Raw genomic sequence first — 11,360 nt, 5'->3', positions numbered from 1 at the left:
TGCCTCCGTTGTCGCGGATTGATGGCCCGACAGTTCTTCCTTCTATTTCTTATCCCGACATAGTGAATTACTTTCAATTCTTTGTTTTTTCGCCAAGCCTATATGCGAGTTCCGTTCGGTTCAATGGCATTGTTTACATTCAATGCCGCCGCAATGGCCGACTTCCGGATTGAGGACGTAACGTCCTTGAGGACGTGTAACATCTTTTCATGGAAAAAAAATGCAAAAATGGCTCACAAAAAACAGATATTAATGTAGGGGGCATATCCCACGTATTGAGAACTGCCTCATCAACAGAACTCTTTCAGAACTTTTATTTAGAGCTAGAACGCGATTATAAAGTTTAACCAAAAACCCAGTCAAAACTGGAAGAGCCACAATGCTAGTTTTTCAACTGTTTGTTAATATTGAATACTTTAATAGTTTTTTAATTATGCTGGGCTGGCACTTGTTGTCCATTATAAAATCTGAGTGGTGTAGCAAACCCAGTAGACATCCACTGATCTAACCCCTTTGCCCTCATATATACCACTATAAACATATAAAGTCTTGTACAAAGTCTTGTATATATCCTGAGTACACCCATGCACTGTTTATGTCAGCCTGAAGTACAATTTCAAGTGAAAGAGGGGAGATGTGCTGCTGTAATGAGGCTTTCTGCTCTTGAAATAAACCGTACAGCTACCTTCATTATCACTGCAAGACATGAGACATGTATTTCATTCAACTTGTGTTCTAGCAGCAATGGTAAAACAGAAAAAAAGAATAAGAAAAGACAGCTTAGTACTTCATGAAGGTTGAGCTCACAGTGTGGGTCTATATGTCTGTGCCTGTATGTCATCAGTTAATGGGGCAGGCGCCAGTGACTCACACATTGGACAGTGGTAACAATAACCAAGGAGCAAAGAGAGGAAGTTGGAGGAAGATGGCAACAATATTAGATGACGCAAAGCTTGGTGCATATCTCCAGCTGCGCATGCTTCATTAAAGGGTTACTGGGTGATGCCTGAAAACGTGAAAAGGGCAGTGGGTGTATTTGTATGTACAGGATAGAATCCTGAATACAATCAGACCAAAAATGTCTGACTCCAAGAGACAGTGACTGAAAATAATTTATACAAATTAATACTATTTTTTTAAGTAAAATATTTGTAATAATAATATATTTAATTTAATTATTATTTTATGATATGCAACTTTTTATCATTTAAATTAAATATTTAAATAAAAATAGAATATTAAAACAGTCATTTATTTATATGTGTATATCCATATCCGTATAACTCATTAGAACAAATCATTAAAGTTACACACTGAACTTCATAATGAGTACAAAAACAGTTGGACAGTCAATTATGGCGCCATAATAACTGTGAGAGTATTGATCATTTAAATGTAGCTGTACCTCCTCAATGTTATTTCAGAGCGAGTCTCAGCTGCCCACGCACTAAATGAAGCTCAAGGCGCTAATTAGCAAATCTGTGATTGCGGTTCAGGCCTCTGACTCCTTGTCATCAGAGCCTGATCATGAAAGCTAAATATAGAGATATAAAAGGAGAACTGAAGAAAAAAATCCCAGCATGACTCTCCACTTGTAAGATGAAGAAAAAAGCTATAAATGTAAGCTTGAACATGAAAATAAACTGTAATAATGCTGTGATACTCTTTTAAAGGAATAGTTCACCCGAAAATTGAAATTCGCTTAAAATGTACTTACCCTCAGGCCATCCAAGATGAGTTTGTTTCTTCATTGGAACAGATTTGGAGATATTTAGCATTACTTCACTTGCTCACCAATGGAGTAAATGGGTGCCGTCGATCAGTTAATGTCTTGTGACATGAAAGCTGCATATTTGTAGGAAACTTAAAAACATCTTAATAATAAATGTATTTATTGATGGACTGGAGTTGTGTGGGTTACTTGGATTACTGTGATGTTTTTATCAGCTGTTTTGACTCTCTTTCTGACGGCACCCATTCACTGCAGAGCATCCATTGGTGAGCGAGTGATAATGCTAAATTTCTCCAAATCTGTTCTGATCAATAAAACAAACTCATCTACTTTTTGGACGGTCTGAGGAAGAGTAATTTTTCAGCAAATGTACATTTTTGGGTGAGCTATTCATAACGGTTACTCTCAGGACTTTGATTAATTATCTCAAAAGGTCATGTTATTGTAAGCTGAATTATTTTTATAATTATACATAGAAAGAAAAAAGCACACCTTCCTTTATTAAAAAAAAAAAAACAAAACAAAAAAAAAAAAACATGGTCATATTCTCTCTTCTCAAGCCCACGATACAGGATGTTTAGATATTGACTGTCATTTCTTATAATCAGTAGAATGGGGCATCTGTGGTTTTGTTTTGATCTTATGATCACTGAATTGCATCTTAATCATAATGACTCACAGCATGTCATCTTTCAGGTGTACAGACATTTATTTGCTGTCCTTGGCTGCTTGTAAATAGTGATTTACATATTGATCAAAACATGTAAAAATGTGAAATTCTTCTCTCCATAAGCTGAATATCTCAACATATGCTTTCCAAAACCAGTTTTTAAAATAATTTCTGGAGGAAACAGAAAAGAAAACATCAAATAGCAAAATAAATAGGGATTTGCATTTTCCACCTGTATAGAAAAGTTGTTTGCTGCCACGGCCTTGTGTATATTAGATTTCTGATTGTATTTGGCATGGAGATTTCAGATTGCAGGGACCTGTCAGAAGCAAATAGATGTGCAGATGGTTGATATAACATGCTGAAAAATCAATTAAACCTGCGTGAAGGGTGAAAAATATAGACATATAGACCAGTGGTTCTCAACCCACATTTTCCCATGGTCATCAAGCCTTGACCCACTGTTTAGGATTTTACAGTTAGGTTGGTATGAGCTATCACGGTCATTTAAACATATACAAAATAACACAAAAATGAAAATAACGTGGTATTTTTGGGTTATAGAAACAGTTATAATGGTGAATACACAATACTAATATGAAAACTGCTCCTGAATAGAATGGATGTCATACCTTCATGGAAATTCTTTTCAGCTAACACACAAAGTACTATTTATGTAATTTATTGGTACTTTATTTTATTGCACACGCATGCTTAGTTTCTTTGCGCTTTAGTGAAATGATATACAGTGCACCACTGTAACGAGGGACGCAGAGGTAGAATCCAAGAGCGGATGTTTATTAAAACAATCAGCAAACATACACAATGAAGGTAATTCCAGCAGCAGAGAGGTAAGGCAGGCAGTGGGTCAGATACCGAGCAGACAGTCCAATCAAGCTAACGTAACAATGGGGGAAATCCAGAGAGCGGTAGTCAACAGGAGAATGCAGGGTCAAACCTTGAAATCAGTCCAAACAGGCAAATAAATCCAAAGGGGTAATCCAAACACAATAATCAGGAACAAAGCAAGACGGCAACAGGTAATCCAACAGAGTAAGTGAACGCTCGGTAAGGCAGGTTAAACTGGCAATACTTCACGAGTGTGTGAGCACATGGTGAGTCCTTAAATACTGCCAAACAGGAAGTGGAAGTAGAAGCAGCAGAGGGAGCATGCAGGCAGTCCTGGGCTGAGGGTCCCCCCTCTGCTGGCTTGGCGTTACAGAACCCCCCCCCCAGGAGCGACTCCTGGCGCTCAAAACAACAACAGTCCAAGGTGGGTGGGGAACAGAGGCAAAACAGGGGGTGGGATGGAGGGCCAGGTCCATGTAGAGCAGGTGGGCCTGGATCGTGGAGCAGGGACAGACAGTGAAGCACTGGAGGACCTGGATCGTGAAGCAGGGACAGACAGTGAAGCACTGGAGAACCTGGACCATGGAGCAGTGGCAGACAGTGAAGCACTGGAGGACCTGGGCCGTGGAGCTGTGGCAGACAGTGGAAACTTGGAGGACCTGGGCCGTGGAGCTGTGACAGACAGTGGAACCTTGGAGGACCAGGGCTGTGGAGCAGTAGCAGACTGTGAAGTACTGGAGGGCCTGGGCCATGGAGCAATGGCAGAGTAGGGGACCATGGTGGGGCAGGCAGAGCAGGTAGAGCAGGGAGCCATGGCGAGGCAGGCAGAGCAGGCAGAACAGGGAGCCATAGCGAGGCAGGCAGAACAGGCAGAGCAAACAGGAGCAGAGATATCCACAGTGGGACTAATGACATGCAAAGCAGAGCGGTGTGTACATGAATGCTTTCCTTGGTCTTCTTGATTGCGACATGGCAGACAGAGAGTTCATCGTGGGACGCCGCCCCCATAGGAGGATCTACAGCTTGCGCTGACACCTCTGGGGGCATGGGCGCAGATGCTTGGGCAGGTGTAGCAGGGAAGTCATAAATGGCCTTCATGGCCGTGACAGGACGGGCAGAGAGTCCTTGGGGAAACGCCGCCCTTTTAGGAGATTCTGCAGCCGGAGCTGCTGCTTCTGGGGGCATTGGCGCAGACTCTTTGACAGAAGAGGCCTCTGGCGTAGACTCGTGGACAGGCGAGGCCTCGGGAGCAGACTCGTGGACAGGTGAGGCCTCGGGAGCAGACTCGTGGATAGACGAGGCCTCGGGAGCAAATTCGTGGACACACGAGGCCTCTGGAGCAGACTTGTGGACCGATGAGGCCTCTAGAGCACAGCGTGCTGCCCACACACTGAAAATGGCGATGGCCATTACAGGCAGCACAGTAGATAGTGGGGTGTCTGTTGACCTCGAGGGTGCTGATGCTATGGACTTATGGCTTGTGAATGTGGGCTCTGCGTGGCTTGGGAGCGTGGGCTCTGCGTGGCTTGGGAGCGTGGGCTCTGCGTGGCTCGGGAAACACAGCTGCAACGTAACTTGACTCAGGAACAACATGGCTTGGCTCAGGAACGACAGCTGTAACTTGGCTTGACTCGTGGGGCACAGCTGTGACTTGGCTTGACTCGTAGGGAACAGCTGTGACTTGGCTTGACTCGTGGGGAACAGCTGTGACTTGGCTTGACTCGTGGGGAACAGCTGTGACTTGGCTTGACTCATGGGGAACAACTGTGTCCTTGCTTGACTCATGGAGAACAACAGCTGTATCTTGGCTTGGCTCATGGAACACAGCTGTGACTTGGCTTGGTTCATGGGGAACAGCTGTGGCCTTGCTTGACTCTGTTGCTTGACTTGACTCTGTTGCTTGACTTGACTCTGTAGCTTGACCGGGCTCTGTAGCTTGGCCGGGCTCTGTAGCTAGACTTGACCCTGGAACTGGACTTGACTTGGAAGCCTTGGACTTTGGAGCAGCAGCTGTAGCTTGACTTGGTTCTGCAGCTTGACTTGGTTCTGCAGCTTGACTTGACACAGGAACAGCAGCTGTAATCTTGCTTGGCTCGGGGGTGGCAGCTGTGACTTTACTTGACTCAGGAAACGCAGCTGCGAATTGATTTGACACAGCTGCAACTTGACTGGAACCAGGGGTAGCTGCCATTTTAGCTGCCCATACAGCCATGAGGGGTGAGTCCAGTATGTGTGCCATCATGTGGTGTGACTTGGAGACAGCGACCATCTTATGGAGTGGCTCTGGGATGGCGGCCATCTTGTGAACTGGCTCTGGAATGGCGGCCATCTTGTGAACAGGTTTGGGGATGGTGGCCATCTTGTGGACTGGCTCTGGGATGGCGGCCATCTTGTGGACTGGCTCGGGGAAGGCGGCCATCTTGTCGACTGGCTCTGGAATGGCGGCCATCTTGTGAACAGGTTTGGGGATGGCGGCCATCTTGTGGACTGGCTCTGGGATGGCGGCCATCTTGCGTGCAGACTCTGGCGTGGCGGCAGCCATCTTGCGTGCAGACTCTGGCGTGGCGGCAGCCATCTTGCGTGCAGACTCTGGCGTGGCGGCAGCCATCTTGCGTGCAGACTCTGGCGTGGCGTGAGCAGGCCCTGGAGCGGCAGGCGTGGCGTGAGCAGGCCCTGGAGCGGCAGGCATGGCGTGAGCAGGCTTTGGCTTGATGGATGTGGTTTGAACAGGCTTTGGCTTGGTGGATGTGGCTTGAGCAGGCTTTGGCTTGGCAGGCATGACGTGAACAGGCTTTGGCTTGGTGGATGTGGCTTGAATAGGCTTTGGCTTGGTGGATGTGGCTTGAGCTGGCTGTGGTGTGGTGGTTACTGTGGGATTGCGGGGTCCCTCGTCCACAATCCCAACAGTGTATGGTGATCCGCTTAAAAGCAGGCCATGATCAATATATTCCTCCAGTGACCAACAAGTTTTCCCCCCTGGCAGAATTTAACTAATGGGCTCGTTTAATCCAAAACGAAAAAAGTCCTTTAGGGCCACATCATTAAAATCTACCAAATGACACAGTCCACAAAAATCCTCAACATAATCCTCTATGGCCCGGTCGCCTTGACGAAGGCAGATGAGACGAGATACCGCTGGGTTCATGATGGCTGATCGTTTCCGCTGGATTCTTGGTAGGCGAAGTATTCTGTAACGAGGGACGCAGAGGTAGAATCCAAGAGCGGATGTTTATTAAAACAATCAGCAAACATACACAATGAAGGTAATTCCAGCAGCAGAGAGGTTAGGCAGGCAGTGGGTCAGATACCGAGCAGACAGTCCAATCAAGCTAACGTAACAATGGGGGAAATCCAGAGAGCGGTAGTCAACAGGAGAATGCAGGGTCAAATCTTGAAATCAGTCCAAACAGGCAAATAAATCCAAAGGGGTAATCCAAACACAATAATCAGGAACAAAGCAAGACGGCAACAGGTAATCCAACAGAGTAAGTGAACGCTCGGTAAGGCAGGTTAAACTGGCAATACTTCGCGAGTGTGTGAGCACATGGTGAGTCCTTAAATACTGCCAAACAGGAAGTGGAAGTAGAAGCAGCAGAGGGAGCATGCAGGCAGTCCTGGGCTGAGGGCTCCCTCTGCTGGCTTGGCGTTACAACCACCACATTTGCGCGTGCTATTGAAAAGTGCATGTCACTGGCACATTAACATATTTCGTTTTTCTGAGGTGAGAGACTTTATATTTCATAACAAGTAATGAAAAGAACAATAGAATAATAACACTGAAATTAAGTCTGACAACATCTCACCTGACCTCAGATACTGAATCAGGACAGCGTGTTTTTCTCAGGCACTCTTTACTTATATTGCGTTCATGCCATATCGTAATTACCGTAATTTTGAGATGACAACATGTGACGTTCTACTCGGAGCTGTTCACGTCCTCAGATTCGAAATAATGCTTTTCTATGGCAACACTATCATGTGGCACTGGCGCCGTCTCAAATCGGACAAAATTTCTAACCGGCATTCAAGTCGGCAAGCGCTGTGTTAAGACGAAAACACCTACTGTTTACACTAGTTGTCACATGTTCTTTGTGTTTTGAGTTGTCTTCATTGCGTTTTCCCCCTGACCTAGTTTCCTTGCTTAATTAGTTCTTTCTTTCGTCCCGTCCAGCCCTCCAGAGCCCGCTCCTCCTGAGACTCCTCCAGAACTCTTCCGGGCCTGTGGAACCCTAATTCCCGCCAAGAAACTTCCTGATCCGCCCTGGAGGCCTTCCTTGTCTCCGCCCTGTTCCTGCCTTGCACCAGCCTCCAGGGCAAACCCTCGAAAGACTTTTGAAAATGTTGCAGACCCTGTTTTAGTTAGAAAGCTAAAGTTATGCGTTTTAAAATGCATATTTTTTTGCTACGGTTATGCCTGTCGTTTACCTTACTCTGGCGTTTTCGACCCTAAGACTACGTTTACACTAGTGTGTTTTCATTATAAAATGCACAACTTTTGCCACGGTTACGCCTGTCGTTTACACTACTGCTGTGTTTTCGACCCTCAAAAAAACTGAGACTTTTGAAAATGTTGCAGACCCTGTTTTAGTTAGAAAGCTAAAGTTATGTGTTTTAAAATGCATATTTTTTTTCCTACAGTTACACCTGTCGTTTACACTACTCTGCCATTTTTGCTACGGTTACGCCTGCTGTTTACAATACCCGGGCATTTTCGACCCTTGAAAACAGACTTTTAGAAAACGCTGCAGACCCTGTTTTAGTTTGAAAACTGAAGTTATGCGTTTTAAAACACCTAACTTTCGCTGTGGTTACGCCTGTTGTTTACAATACTCCGGCATTTTCTGCTCTAAAGCTATGTTTACACTAGTATATTTTCGTTTTAAAATGCATAACTTTTGCTATGATTACGTCTGTTGTTTACACTACTCTGGCATTTTTGACCCTCGAAAGACTTTCAAAAACACTGTAGACCCCGTTTTAGTTTAGAAAACTAAACTGCATCTGACAAAAGTGTCAACAGCTTTCAGGCATGAATATAAAAGTCTTGCATCAGGAAAAAAACATTTAGAATTACATTTTTTGTTGGTGATGTTTCTTTGACTGTTCACTCCACAACCCACTCGACAAATTTTCTGCAAATATTCATTTTTCAATGAACTATTGCTTGAATGGCTACATTTCAAATGTAAGAGAGTAAATGATGACAGACTTTTCATTTTCAGTGAACTGTCCTTTTAATCCATAAACACTGTTATGTCATGATCTGTCAACAGAATGTATGTATGGATTTCTCTCAAAGACAAACAGGCTGTAGAAAATCACTGGAGCTCTGGCTGGAAGCCCTGATGAGCAACTGTGTGTCTTCTTCCTAGATTAGCACAGTTCACTTCATGTTAAGAAATCAGCTGTAGCTCTACACGGTTTTGTCTTGGAGTGACAAATAATTGGCTTTGATTGCCGTTGTCTTTGCTGAACCATTTGGCTTATTTGTTCCCCGTTGTTTCAGGTCACTGCAGCCCATAGAACCAATCAAGTAGACACAAATGATTGTGTAATCCAATTGAAAATACACTTAATCAATTAAATCCTACATACTGGCACAACCTCTGTTTGTCTAGATAAGGTTGAATTGTGTCCAGAATTGTTGAATCTAATAGAACTGGTGGACCTGAACAGAGCAAACCAGATAAAAAGGTGCTTAACTGTTCACCTGGACACTTTTCCGCATTTTTGTGCACTGCTACATGATTTGAACCAAGCGTGACTATAACAGACATGCAGATGTGAAATATATTCCTCTGAAAATGCCTTCATTTGTATTTCTTCTGTAGCTATGTAATTATTCTTGGGAAGAAAAACAGTTTCATCTATAATTAACCATGCATAAGAGCAAAATAAATTAAAGTTAATCGAAAAAAAAGAGCTGTGATGGCGCACCATCCTGATGTTCGTTACGTTTTGCCTGTTATCAGTTTTGAGCTGTTGACACTATCAGAACAGCACATTCAACACACAGTTAATCAGGCAGCTTCACTTTAGGGATTATGTTGAGAAATAGATGAGAGTGGGGTAAGATGTGCCACTGTTTACTTAGGTTGTCGATTTAGATAAATTCAAATTAAATAGAAAGATCAAAGATCAAAAATTCAAAATTGTATATATATATAGAATTTTGAATTAGATTTTATTTATTTAGATTTATTATTAGTTTTTTATATTTAATTTTTGTTTGTTTTCATTCACTTTTATTTCAGTTATATTTTTAGTCATTTTAGTACTTCAACCAGCTTTTTAATTAATTAATTAATATTTGTAATATTTATTTTATTTGTCTTTTTGAATTTGATTTATATTTTCAGTTTTCATTTTAAAGCTTTAGTTAATTTTTTTATTTAGCTTTCATTCATTTTTATTTAATTTTTTATTTGTATCTACTTTGTTACAATTAAAAAGTATATTTTTTTGTCTGAAATGTATATATTATTTGTTTTGTTTTATTATTTTTATTGTATTATGTATATTTTTTATATTTTCAGTTTTGCTTTTGATTTTAGTTTAAGTTTTAGGCTTTTATGTGTCAGTTTGCTTTCATTCACCTTTATTTCAGTTATAGTTTTAGCCACTTCATCTTCAGCTATTTCAATTCTAATTAGCGATCAAGTTTGTTTAATATTTATATATTTATTTTATTCATCATTTTGAATTAGATTATATTTATTTGGATTTTTTAAATTGTATTTTCAATTTTCATTTTTATTTTTTTTAGCTTTCGTTTTTATATATTTGTTTATTTGTATCTATTTTTGTTAAAATTGAAAATTACACTTTTATTTCAGTTATAATTTGTCATTTTAGTACTTTATCTTCAGCTACTTCTGTTCTAATTAGCAATTAGGTTTGCATTTTCTTTATTCGTAGCTTGTAATATTTATTTTATTTGTTATTTTGAAAAAGATCTTATTTATTTAGATTTTTTATTACATTTTCATTTTCATTTTAAACTTTTAGTTTTGATTTATTTTTTTTAGCTTTCATTCATTTTTATAAAAAAAAATATTTGTATCTATTTTGTATTTGTTACAACTAAACATTTTTATCTAAAATTATATCTTTTATTTCCATTTACTAACTGATTAATTAAGAATTTAAATTTTGAACATTTGCATTTTTGTAGCTTCTAATATTTATTTCAGCAATATAAAATGAATTTAATTTGACATTTTCACATACAAAAAATTAATTTGTGAATATACTTTTCAGATTTATTGACATATGACAAAAACAGTTTGCTAGATTAAATGAGCATCTGACACATCTTGCCCTTATTTTATAAAAATGTCTAAAGACAGCTTTTTTTCTAGAGCTCAGTGTATGCCCCTTGACAAAATCAGCAGCACAGCAAAATGTCACAATGACCAAGTAAATTGGATTAGCATTGGGTCCCTTTTGTTGCTCAACCTTTCAGTCTGGTACCAAAATGTAATATTCTGTGCGAGCACAAATGGGAAACTTACCTGCAGGTTACTTACCTTCAGTGAAGTGAGTGTAGGTGTTCAACAGAGTGCTAGTTTAATTAGAGTGAAAGTACAATGTATGAATACCTTAATAAGGAACCTACATTGAACTTCAATAAAATCATTTTAACCTGTCTGTTTTAAGTAGACTAATCTTCAACAATTACAGTTAATTTTGCCTGATGAAGGTCTAAAGCAGAGAGTGTACTTTAATAGCACTTACAATGTATGGCAGAACAAATACAATAGACGACTGGTAATTGCAGGGCATTAAATCTTATGAAATGATTGCACATGTTCTTTGTTTTAGAATATGTGCAATTGAAGCACAATGTTGACCTTTAATGCATTTTATTTTTTATTTCTTTTGATGCACAAGCAGTCCAGCTGAGACTTGACAGGTACATTCAGATGTGTTTAAGCCTAAATGACACACTGTTCTGTTCTTTTCAAAAGGTACGTGGCAGTTGTTAGCATTTCTAAATGGCGTAAATGGAGAAAATTGCCAGGCCACAAAAGGGGCCCATTTTTCCAAATGACTGGCACTAGCATTGCTCTCGGATTTTACCAAAGACAGTGAGGTGTCTTTTATACA

Source organism: Labeo rohita, chromosome 10, assembly GCF_022985175.1.
Source record: "Labeo rohita strain BAU-BD-2019 chromosome 10, IGBB_LRoh.1.0, whole genome shotgun sequence".
NCBI classification, from domain to species: Eukaryota; Metazoa; Chordata; class Actinopteri; order Cypriniformes; family Cyprinidae; genus Labeo; species Labeo rohita.
The sequence above is the reverse complement of the archived record's forward strand: the minus strand, read 5'-3'. Positions refer to the sequence as shown.